The following is a 13,231-nucleotide window of genomic DNA, read 5'->3' on the forward strand; positions in this document are numbered from 1 at the left end:
ACAGAACCTCTGCTGGAGCAGCAGCAGCACAGGAGAGCCAGGCCACAGAAAGACACACAAACCAGCTGTTGCTATCATTCCACACACAGCCAAAAGCAGCCAACCCCAACAGACTGCACTCACAATCTCACTTTACACACAGGGAAACACAACGCACTGCACAAAACCAGCGAGCCAATTGCAATATCAAGAGAAAGGAAAAAAATCTACTTCTGAAGTGGGAAATAAATCATTCTCAATTTCAATATTATTAGCCAAGGACTTTGCTACAATGATCTGTATTAGGCTGCTCTGCCTAGGTTCATAGTAGGGCTGCACAATTAATCAAATTTCAATATTGACATGTGCAATACCATATCGCAAGAGATATCCATATCGTAGGAGATATCCATATCGCAAGAGATACCCATATCGCAAGAGATACCCATATCGCAAGAGATATCCATATCGCAAGAGATACCCATATCGTAATATTCTGAAAACGCCACTCAGTGTAATGTCCGTTTTTATAGTTCTCCGTCATCTCTCTCCCTCTATCCTCTTGCGGCTGCTTCCCACACAAACAAAGCCTCAACCCTGTCACACAAGCAGTGCAGGTCCTCTGTTAGATTCACTAGAAGTTTGCATGCTGTTCTGTTAGGTCAAATGCAGTCAACAGATTGTCCCAAACATGAACTAATTCGGCCATGCACTTTCAATAAAAGAAAGAATGTCCACAATTCACAGATTTCTCAACTGCTCTTTGACTGACAGCGGAGCAGAGCTAGCAGGGCACAAAAACAAGTCACAAGTCACATGACACATCAATGTACGGAATCACTTGGAACATTTTGGATTTTAGGTAAGCTTCCCCTTTAATATAAATCATTACATTTCTATGATTCCAACAGTTCACCCAAGGGTTTTGATCTTTATCGCAAATCAAATCGCAATCACAAAGTTACAACAAAAATCGCAATTTGATTTTTTGCTGACAATGTGCATCCCTAGTTATATGTGATATATACTCAGTGGCCAGTTTTTTAGGTACACCACCCCATTCATGAAAACGGTTTGCTCCTGCCTGGTGTAAACGGTACAGGCTGGTGGTGTAAAAAAAAGCCTACCTGCACCTAAAATAAATGAATGTCCCAGAGATCCATGTAGCCAGTCTTATTTCTGGCCCAGCTCTTACTGTGAGTTCTGGGTGCAGGCGTGTGATATTTGTGACAGTTTGGCTGAGCCACAGCTCTGATTTGACCTACTAGCGCACATTGGGCATGGCTGGAATGTTCAGTTAAGAACTCACCCAAGTATCACCTCCTCTGTGCTATGAGTCCAGGCCATAGGGCTGGGAGATATGGCATAAAAATCATATCTCGATCTTTTCAAACTTATTCACAATATATATCTCGATTTAAAAAAATATTTTCTCGAAATAAGAGTTGCTGTACAATTAAAGGTAAAATACACTGCATTTCAAACAATCAGCAGTAATCTAATGAATTCAGGGCTTGTGAAGTTATAACTAGGCCAATATAAGCCTTCCATAACCATACCCACTAATAATTTAATTATTTTATCAAAACAGTTTAAACTGCTTTTTATTGCAATAATCACTAGTCTGGCTTTAAAGTATGTCTATGATAATGCCATTTTTTGTTACAAATGTAACCAGAACCATGCAGAATGCACATTTGCTAATAACGACTAACTTCTTGTAGCAGCCATCAGGCTATAGAAGATGAACACAGGTCTCATCAACAATCTCTCAAGCCCACGTGCTAGTGATTAGCCAGCTAATCTTTAAATTTCAAGTTTAGACAACTTGAATCAATTTGCTAGTGTGAACGCTGCGTGTAACACATCCAGTATCAGGATAAATAAAAACAAGGTCTGCTAACTTTCTTTAATTATGTTTAATTACCGCAAACAATGAATGGCAAATGCAATTTTCGTATATACGGGTTCGCTGTATCACCACGCAGGGTAAAGCAGGGAACTGGCAGGAAGTACGTAAACAGCTGTTCTTATACCGTGATGACGTAGTTCCAACGCGTCTGTTGGCCTATCACAGTAGAGGCTGAGTGCGGTTTAGACTTTGCTCAGCCTATCACCGTTACGCAGACTGGTCCCCCTCTTTCAGATGTCCGCATCTGGTCGTTGCGTAGATTAGATCTGTCTTGTGTCTGTCGATTCTACACTGAAACAGTTCCTAATATGGTATTGTCCAGTAATCTAACCTCCCTGGTTGGCCTAGAGAGATGCACCCCTCCCCTCTCCAGATTGACCACAGCTTTTATGGCCTGTGTTGGTCAGTCCTTACACACATCTGTATTGTTTGTGTGTGTGTGTAACAAAACAATATGCTAACAGGCTATAGTGCATAAACATAAATCCTAACACTAGCTAACACGGTTGCTAGCTAACAGTTGAATTATTATGAACAGACCCTTCTGTCCATCTCCAACCGTTTAAAAGCATGATAGTCTCTCCACTTTGTTCAGATGTTGAAATCAATGTTGATGTTGAAATTCTCAGATGAGAATGAGTTGCCAATTCTTTATATAATTGTGTTTTATACTTTCTGCACATTTATAAAACAGACTAGACAGCTAGTATAACAGTCTTTGGCTACAACGCTGCTAGCGGTACGTGGTACCCCAATGCTGTGCGGGACAAACTGAGCATTCATTTTACAGAATCAATGTTCATTGATACTCTCGTTTTAGTAGTGTCTGCTCTGCGCACAATTTGAGTCGTTGTGACCTAAAAAGGGAATCATTAGAAAAGTTCACTTCTCCTCTATTACAGTAAAATAATGTTTAATGTGTTTTGGTGGACCAAAACAGCATACCACCCTGCATACCACTGCTGGCTTGCTTCTGAAGCTAAGCAGGGTTGGTCCTGGTCAGTCCCTGGATGGGAGACCAGATGCTGCTGGAAGTGGTGTTGGAGGGCCAGTAGGAGGCACTCTTTCCTCTGGTCTAAAAAATATCCCAATGCCCCAGGGCAGTGATTGGGGACACTGCCCTGTGTAGGGTGCCGTCTTTCGGATGGGACGTTAAACGGGTGTCCTGACTCTCTGAGGTCATTAAAGATCCCATGGCACTTATCGTAAGAGTAGGGGTGTTAACCCCGGTGTCCTGGCTAAATTCCCAATCTGGCCCTCAAACCATCATGGTCACCTAATAATCCCCAGTTTACAATTGGCTCATTCATCCCCCTCCTTTCCCCTGTAACTATTCCCCAGGTTGTTGCTGCAAATGAGAACGTGTTCTCAGTCAACTTACCTGGTAAAATAACGGTAAAAAAAATAAAAAATAAATAAAAAAATATATATATATATATATATATATCAAATGCAAATAGCGAGTTGAAACCGCTGGTCAGAGAGGAAGATGAAATCTCTGAACTTTGTTGGGGTGAGAGGCGGGGGGGCTTGATATGTGTGTAAACCATAGAAGCGAAGCAAGAGGTTTCACTCTCGCTAAAATCTGTTCACAATAAGGCCAATGCATTTTTATGGGCTTATTTTGGAACTAAGCCTGTCGCCTGCCTTTCCGCCTTTGGGACAACGAATCCCATTGTTAGGGTGGAGATGTGCATCTCTTCATTATATACAGATCTCTGGTGTAAATGGGAAGGTGCACACAGCACAGAGGAGCGAAAGAGATGAGACCAAAAATACAGCATGAGAACAAGCAGACATAAACGATCATAACAAACTTGATTCTTTCGATAAAGGCATGTGGAATATCGCGCAAAATCATACATTCTAATGAATCAAATAAATGTGATACATTGCCCAAGCCACGTGACTGTGTCCTGTGGACAGTACACAATCCACCTATCTCTCTGCCCTCTCCTTACAGCAGGCATAGTACACAGTGGCTGGTTTATCTGTAGTGACAGCACACGTCATTCACAACTGACATAACTTAGGCATTTCTTCAGGTAGAGCTAGGCGAGAGTGGACACACACACACACACAACTACAGTTGTGGCTTTTGTGTTTTGCTACTGATGTCTTCATAAGTTATTTTTTTCTCTTTTCTTTCCAAGTGTTGACATAGTTTTCATCTAGGCCCATCGCTATCTCCGCTGTGTAGTTTAGTGTGTGACAGTGAGTCTGATTGAAAGGCAGAGTGAAGAAACACAGTGACTGAGGATAGACACAGACACCTGGGAGAGAACAATATTAAACAGAGACTACTGAATGATCAGTGCTGTTTCTCTTCTTTCTCAGAAACACAAAACCCTCTGTTCCTTTCCAAGCATGTAAAAGAGCTATGAGAATAGAGCTATGAGAATGTAGAGCTATGAGAATGTAGAGCTATGAGAATGTAGAGCTATGAGAATGTAGAGCTATGAGAATATAGACAAAAGTTTGAACAAAAACAAAACCACAGGCAAATGTTTTTTACCTTTAGCGTGTGAATAGCACTACATACATCCCTCAGTAGAGTAGGAACACTATGGTGTTAAAAAGGCTGTTTCATTGCCAGCGCCTCAGACAGTGTAACAGGACAGGGGTGAGATGTTCATTCTACCACTGGAGGGCTAGAACATAAGGAGACAGACAGGCAGGGCTGGGATGTGTTAACCCACAGGGGAGGGAGTCAGGCAGCCAGACACCACAGAGGAAGGGTCTAGGATGGATGGTTGGTTATACCCGTATGCAGGTAGGGGAGCGGTTCTCTTCACTGTCAGGTGGCCAGGCTTCCGGGAGCTCGAGACTCTTCAACAAAATGTGGTAGGGGAGAACTGATGAGAACTTGAACTGGGGACAACATCCAAAGCAGCAGCAGAAATAACAAAAACAACAGCGACAACAATACAAGCAATGCAATTGTGCAAAAACATCATCAATAACCAGAGGAGTTCCATCAAAGTATTGCTGAGGGTAAGATATATACATTGCCTATAAAAAGTATTTATTAGGGTTGAATATTTTCCCGGTAATGTTTTTTTTTTTTAAATGTTCCCTCCTGGGAATAAATCCCTTTTCTCCCGCGTAACCCACTATTTCCCGCCAAAACCAGAAGTGTGATTCTTAAGCATATCAAGCATATATACTGAACAAAAATATAAATGCAACATGTAAAGTGTTAGTCCCATGTTTCATGAGATCAAATTAAAGATCCCAGAAATGTTCCATATGCACAAAAAGCTTATTTCTTTCAAATGTTTGTGCACAAATTTGTTGACATCCCTGTTAGTGAGGATGTATCCTTTGCCAAGATAATCCATCCACCTGACAGGTGTGGTATATCAAGAAGCTGATTAAACAGCATGATATACAGGTGCACCTTGTGCTGGGGACAATAAAGAGGCCACTCTAAAATGTGCAGTTTTGTCACACAATAAAATGCCACAGATGTCTCAAGTTTTGAGGGAGCATTCAATTGGCATGATGACTGCAGGGATGTCCACCAGAGCTGTTGCAAGATAATTGAATGTTAATTTCTATACCATAAGCTGCCTCCAACGTCGTTTTAGAGAATATGGAAGTATGTCCAACCAGCCTCACAACCGCAGACCACGTGTAAGCACACCAGCCCAGGACCTCCACATCCAGCTTATTCACCTGTGGGATCGTCTGAGACCAGCCACTCGGACAGCTGATAAAACTGGGTTTGCACAACCGAAGAATTTCTGCACAAACTGTCAGGGAAGCTCATCTGCAAGCTCGTCATCCTCACTAGGGATCTGGACCTGACTGCAATTTGGCGTCGTTAACCGACTTCAGTCGGCAAATGCTCACCTTCGATGACCACTGGCACGCTGGAGAAGTGTGCTCTTCACGGATAAATCCCGGTTTCAACCGTACTGGGCAGATGGCAGACACCGTGTATAGTGTCATGTGGGTGATCAGTTTACTGTTGTGAACAGAGTGCCCCATGGTGGCGGTGTGGTTATGCTATTGGCAGGCATAAGCTACGGACAACAAACACAATTGCATCTTGTCGATGGCAATTTGAATGCACAGAGATACCATGAAGAGATCCTGAGGCCCGTTGTCCTGCCATTCATCCGCCGCCATCACCTCATGTTTCAGCATGATTATGCACGGCCCCATATCGCAAGGATCTGTACACAATTCCTCGAAGCTGAAAATGTCCCAGTTTTTCCATGGCCTGCATACTCACCAAACATGTCATCCATTGAGCATGTTTGGAATGCTCTGGATCGACGTGTACGACAGTGTTTTCAAGTTCCCCCCAATATCCAGCAACTTTGCACAGCCATTGAAGAGTGGGACAACATTCCATAGGCCACAACCAACAACCTGATCAACTCTATGCGAAGGAGATGTGTCGCGCTGCATGAGGCAAATTATGGTCACACCAGATACTGACTGGTGTTCTGATCCTCGCTCTTACTTTTTTTAAAGGTGTCTGTGACCAACAGATGCAAATGTGTATTTCCAGCAGTGTAGGCTCCTCAGAGGAGGAACATCCTCCTCAAATCCTCCCTCATCTTAAATGGCACTGACTGCCACTGACTCGCAGTCATGTGAAATCCATTGATTTCACATGACTGTTAAACATACATTTGTTAAAGTTAAACATACATTTGGAAAGTATTCAGACCACTTAACAACATTGTTACATTACGGCCTTATTCTTAAATGAATTACATATATATACATATATATATATACATATATATATACATATATATATATACATATATATATACATATATATATATACATATTTATATATAATCAATCTACACACAATGCAAGAACATTTCCAAAAACATATATTATTTTTTTTTATCTTTGCAAATGTATTAAAAATAAAAAACAGAAGTATTCAGACCCTTTGCTATGAGACTCGAAATTGAGCTCAGGTGCATCCTGTTTCCATTGATCATCCTTGAGATGGATCTACAAGTTGATTGGAGTCCACCTGTGGTAAATTCAATTGATTGATATGATTTGGAAAGGCACACACACCTGTCTTTATAAGGTCCCACCATTAACAGTGCATTTCAGAACAAAAACCAAGCCATGAGGTCAAATAAATTGTTCGTAGTGCACCAAGGGCCTTGGTCAGGGAGGGGACCAAGAACCCGATGGTCACTCTGACAGAGCTCCAGAGTTCCTCTGTGGAGATGGGAGAACCTTCCAGAAGGACAATCTCTGCAGCACGCCACAAATCATGCCTTTATGGTAGAGAGGCCAGACGGAAGCCACTCCTCAGTAAAAGGTACATGACAGCCTGCTTGGAGTTTGCCAAAAGGCATCTAAAGACTCTCACACCATGAGAAACAAGATTCTCTCATCTGAGGAAACCAAGATTGAAGTCTTTGGCCTGAATGCCAAGCATCACGTCTGGAGAAAACCTGGTACCATCCCTACGGTGAAGCATGGTGGTGGCAGCATCATGCTGTGGGGAAGTTTTTCAGCAGTAGGGACTGGGAGACTAGTCAGGATCGAGGGAAAGATGAACAGAGCAAAGTACAGCGAGATCCTTGATGAAAACCTGATCCAGAGCGCTCAGGACCTCAGATTCGGGCAAATGTTCACCTTCCAACAGGACAACGGCCCTAAGCACACAGCCAAGACAACGCAGGAGTGGCTTCGGGACAACTCTCTGAACGTCCTTGAGTGTCCCAGTGTCCCATAGCTGTGCAGCAAAGCTCTCCATCCAACCTGACAGAGCTTGAGAGGATCTGCAGAGAAGAATGGAAGAAACTCCCCAAATACAGGTGTGCCAAGCTTGTAGCGCCATACCCAAGAAGAATAGAGGCTGTAATCGCTACCAAAGGTGCTTCAACAAAGTACTGAGTAAAGGGTATGAATACTTATGCAAATGTCATATTTTTTCCTAAAAACCTGTTTTTGCTTTGTCATTATGGGGCACTGTGTGTAGATTGATGAGGGGAAAAAACTATGTAATCCATTTTAGAATAAGGCTGTAACATAACAAAATATGGAAAAAGTCAAGCGGTCTGAATACTTTCCGGATGCACTGTATAATATATATACAGTGCTCCTATGGGTAGGAGTTACCGAATGTCCTTTTTGGTGAGTTTGGACATTTACAAGTGAATGTGAAGGAGAGACATTGTGTAGATTAACAAAGTTTTGACGCATGCTAGCCTGAAGGAAGAACAGTACTGTATACACACACCGTGTCTGTGTGGAGTCCGGGAGTCGAAAGGGCAACGAGCCTGTCTGCTCTGCTCTGAGAAGATTGGGGAGGAGCAGACGGGCACAGAACGGAGATGAGAAAAAACACAAGGAAATAAAGCTGCATTGGCAGCTTTACAGAAAACTCAACCAAAGGGCTTTGACTTCTCAAACACGGCAGAAAGCTAACACAATATGATGCCCTGTGAACTTATTAATTCAGCCACTTACTTAGATAACTAGCAAGTTAAACTTAGGGGTCGCCCTAACGCAGAATTCTTAATTATTTTACGCATGAAATAATTACTAAAACGCATAAGAAATATCTTCTTGCGTTTTGAAAACGCAGATCTAAAATGCTTCTTATTGTAATTTCTGCTCAGCATCAAACAAATGTTGTGCTTCAGTTGCACCTCTCCAGTCGGATGAGAATTCACCAACAGGCATTCTATCAAACGACAGCATTCTAACTTTTGTTTTGTTATTTAACCTATATTTAACTAGGCAAGTCAGTTAAGAACACATTCTTATTTACAATGACGGCCTACCTCGGCCAAACCAGTTCAACGCTGGGCCAATTGTGGGCCACCCAATCATGGCCGGGACGCAGTGGTACTGAGACGCAGTGCCTTAGACCGCTGGGCCACTCAGGAGCCCTGATGTGTAGCTACTTTTCTCAAGGAACTTTTATCCGGTAAAATACAAGATTAACTTTAGGCAAAACATTAGGAAATGTAGCTGGTTACATTCTTTCTATGAAAAACATTAGAAATATGATGGCCATGCATAGTTTTTAGCAAAAAAAGACCTTGCTTTTTAATTGTGAGCACATTTACTTGTGTGGCTGCTAACCAAATAGTTGTTGCATTTCTGTTGTCATCTGATGACAATTAAACTATTTTCTGGCAAATGTATGTGTCTGTAACTACAAATATTAAAATGTATTGAATTTTTATTGAATTTTTTATTATACGGTATTGAAAAAACATCTTGTGGCTATTTCCAAATACCCCGTTATACACGGTATACCGCCCAAGTCTAGTCTGAATACTTTCTGAAGGCACTGTATTCATCCAGAGGAAAAGGGAAAGTTGTTCAACTGAATGCATTCAACTGAAATGTGTCTTCCACATTTAACCCAACCTCTGAATCAGAGAGGTCCGGAAGGCTGCCTTAACTAACATCCACGTCTTCGGCGCCCGGGGAACAGTGTGTTAACTGCCTTGCTCAGGGGCAGAAGGACAACGGGTTTGGGCGGTGAATCTCAGTAACCTGGTTCCCCCAATTCAACCCATTTATCACATTGTTGCCTTACAGACAGAACTTTCAATGCATTAATGATTGTATTTTTCACTGGTCTAAACAACCTACTCTACAATTTCTAAGTGAAAGAAATATTGTGTGAATTAGTTATCTATTTTGCTTACATTCAGCAGAATAGTTAACTTTCTTTACTAAAATGTATAAACATGCCAAGCCTAACTTTTGTGTAATTTGTTTAGGCTATGCACAGTGCGGTGTTGATCTGTGCTGTCCAATAGGGTAGATGTTCTAGTCCAGAGAGAGAGAGGGATTGAGGGAGAGAGATACGGGTTCCCGGGAATTGGTTACACTAAACAATGGCAAGCAGGCTCCAGAGCAACCTTGGCAACCTTGATTTTTCCCCCCTCTCTACAAAATCTTGCTTACGTCATGTGCTCTGAAAACGGAGGGGGTTCCTGGACTGGTATTTGAGCCTGTGTGGGGGGGTTAGAGAAAAGGAGACAGCGATGGAGTAGGGAGAGAGAAAGATAAAAGGGGGTGGGTATTGGCAGGGTTGACAGAGTAGAATTTCTTTTTTTTTTTTACCTTGTAATTCCTGATCACAGGTTTACAGAAGGTGTCTGCATGAAATGCTCACAATTATTTAGAGTGGCTATCCTTGGACACTGAAGTTTAGGTTTTTATTGCAATGACTAATAGTGCTTCATAGTTTGCCCTTTTCAGTGGGGTCTGCCCTCAGCAGCCAAACACACAAGACCTCCTCTGTAGCTGCCACTGACGTCAGCCGTCACCTAGCAACAGCCTTTTGGTGTAAAAGTGGCAGCGCTAACACTGTTTTCAATTGAGAGAGAGAGAGAAGAGAGAAGAGAGGAGAGAGAGAGAGAGAGAGAGAGAGAGCAAACTTTCATCAGAACAGTGAACAGTTCAGTTCCCATCTTGAATTTGACAAACAGGATTATTGGTGCTATTCAGTCACAAATAAGCAGTGGTGTAAAGTACTGAAGTAAACATACTTCAAAGTACTACTTAAGCAGTTTTTTGTGGTATGTGTACTTTACTATACATTTTTTGACAACTTTTACTTCACTACATTCCAACAGAAAATAATGTACTTTTTACTCCATACATTTTCCCTGACACCCAAAAGTACTCGTTACATTTTGAATGCTTAGCAGAACAGGAAAATTATTAAATTAATGCACTTATCAAGAGAACACATTGTCATCCCTACTGCCTCTGATCTGACGGACTCGCCAAACCCAAATACATAATTTGTAAATTATGTCTGAGTGTTATAGTGTGCCCCTGGCTATCTGTACATTTTTGAAAGAAGTAAATGGTGGCGTCTGCTTTGCTTAACAGAAGGAATTTGAAATGATTTATACTTTTCCTTTTGATACTTAAGTATATATTATCAATTACATTTACTTTTGATACCTAACTATATTTAGAACCAAATACTTTTAGACTTTTACTCAAGTAATATTTTACTGGGTGACTTACACTTTTACTCGAGTCATTTTCTATTAAGGTATCTATACTTTTATAACAATTGGGTACTTTTTCCACCACTGCAAATCAGCTGTAATTGCCTAAACAGCTAAACAGCAATAAGGCTTGTATAGAGGTGAGATACCCCCTGGATATCCATAAATCAACAAAATGGTGCTGTCTGGTTTGCTGAATATAAGGATTTTTTAAAATTATTTATACTTTTACTTTTGATATTTAAATATATTTGAGCATTTACATTTACTTTTGGTAGTTAAGTATATTTCAAACTAAATACTTTTAGGCTTTTACTCAAGTAGTATTTTACTGGGTGACATTCACTTTTACTTGAGTCATTTTCTAATAAGGTATCTTTATTTTTACTCAAGTATGACAATTGGGTACTTTTTATGGATGTCATAAGGTGAATGCACCAATTTGTAAGTCGCTCTGGATAAGAGCGTCTGCTAAATGACTTAAATGTAAATGTAAATGAAAACACAAACTAAACATCCTCGCAGTCCCATTCCTCCAACATTCTCCCCAACCCCCAGCGAGCCAACTCAACTGAGATCTTTCACGTATGTCACTAGATCTCTGATCTCACCTAACGAGCCCCCTCCCAACCCGTTATCCCTTGCTGTCCCTCCCTCCTATCTAACCCAGCCACTGGGCTAAACAAACAGCTTCTTCTTTTCTTTCTTTTTTTCACAGGATGCATGCAAGGTTCAACAACCTCCTTGTCAACTTAAAAGATACTAGGCCACCTTAAATGTTTGAACTATTGGGAACCTTATTGTGCAAAAATCCTTTCCAGGTGAGCCATGCAGAAAATCCCTGCTCCTCTTGAAACAAATGAGAGGTGCTGAGTATATGGCTAATAAAGTTCCAACAATCTACCCCTGGGTTGAGCAGAGTAGGCTTTCTCTCCCTGTGATCAGTGGAGGTGTAAAAATGGCAGTTGGTTGGTGCCATTAAATACTACTACTCATCACTGACTGACTGCTAGGGAACTTTTTTGTGCCGCTCCATGTGCTTCGACAACACACACACACACACACACACACACACACACACACACACACACACACACACACACACACACACACACACACACACACACACACACACACACACACACACACACACACACACACACACACACACACACACACACACACACACACACACACACACACACACACACACACACACACACACACACAGATCATCAATCAGGGCTCATTAGAAAAGCATTTTATGGGAACTTTCTCTGCCTCGTCATCTCACTTTTATAATAAACACCACTCTTCAGGTCACTTTCAAAATATATACAGTCTGTGAAAAAATGTAACATATGAAATAAGATAATTAAAGTTTATCTTTGAAAACAATTAAAAAAATTACATTACAAAATATAGGTAAAAAGCATAAATTATTTCCTAGTGTTGTTTGGAATACAATTCCTTTCGCTGTTAGCAACAGCCATTGGACTAAGCCCTGGTAGACCTATCTTGAAAACTAAAGAGCTGCAAGCTAATTGCTAGTGATCATGACGCAAACCGTTTCCAAGGTAACCCAAGTTTTGGAGTACCCGCTCCAGCATTTCCTCATCTGTTTGCACTCACACCAGCAGGCTGACAATGCAGTCGCTGCATCCTGTTTCACTCTGCAGTCAGCCAAACACACTGAGCACCTCGCTCGGCTGACTCCCTCGCTGCTGCTGTTAACCCTTTCATTCAACAAGTCCTGATGTCTGCTGCCAAGTAGAAAATTAACACCAAACTACTGACAGAGAACATTGAATAAATAAAAAATAATTTAAAAAAGACAGCATACAAATTAACTAGCAAAGAAATAATAGTTGCTAGAATACCTGATACCTGTGTATATTTTGTCTACAGTTGCAGTTTACATACACTTAGGTTGGAGTCATTAAAACTCATTTTTCAACCACTCCACAAATTTCTTGTTAACAAACTATAGTTTTGGCAAGTTGGTTAGGACATCTACTTTGTGCATGACACAAGTAATTTTTTCAACAATTGTTTACAGACAGATTATTTCACTTATAATTCAACGTATCACAATTCCAGTGGGTCAGAAGTTTACATACACTAGGCACTGTGCTTTTAACTGTGCTTTTAAACAGCTTGGAAAATTCCAGAAGATTATGTCATGGCTTTAGAAGCTTCTGATGGGATAATTGACGTAATTTGAGTCAATTGGAGGTGTACCTGTGGATGTATTTCAAGTCCTACCTTCAAACTCAGTGCCTCTTTGCTCGACACCATGGGAAAATCAAAAGAAATCAACCAAGACCACAGAAAAAAAATTATAGCCACTGCTCCA

At 41.2% G+C, this 13,231-nt stretch overlaps 1 protein-coding gene across 2 annotated transcripts in view; it reads right to left on the reverse strand.

Moving 5' to 3' along the window:
- LOC129854404 (cGMP-inhibited 3',5'-cyclic phosphodiesterase 3B-like) overlaps positions 1-13,231 on the reverse strand; it is an 86,938-nt gene that overhangs the window by 55,786 nt on the left and 17,921 nt on the right. The gene's annotated exons all lie outside the window — the stretch shown is intronic.

The sequence above is a fragment of the Salvelinus fontinalis genome, chromosome 4 (assembly GCF_029448725.1).
Source record: "Salvelinus fontinalis isolate EN_2023a chromosome 4, ASM2944872v1, whole genome shotgun sequence".
Lineage (NCBI taxonomy): Eukaryota > Metazoa > Chordata > Actinopteri > Salmoniformes > Salmonidae > Salvelinus > Salvelinus fontinalis.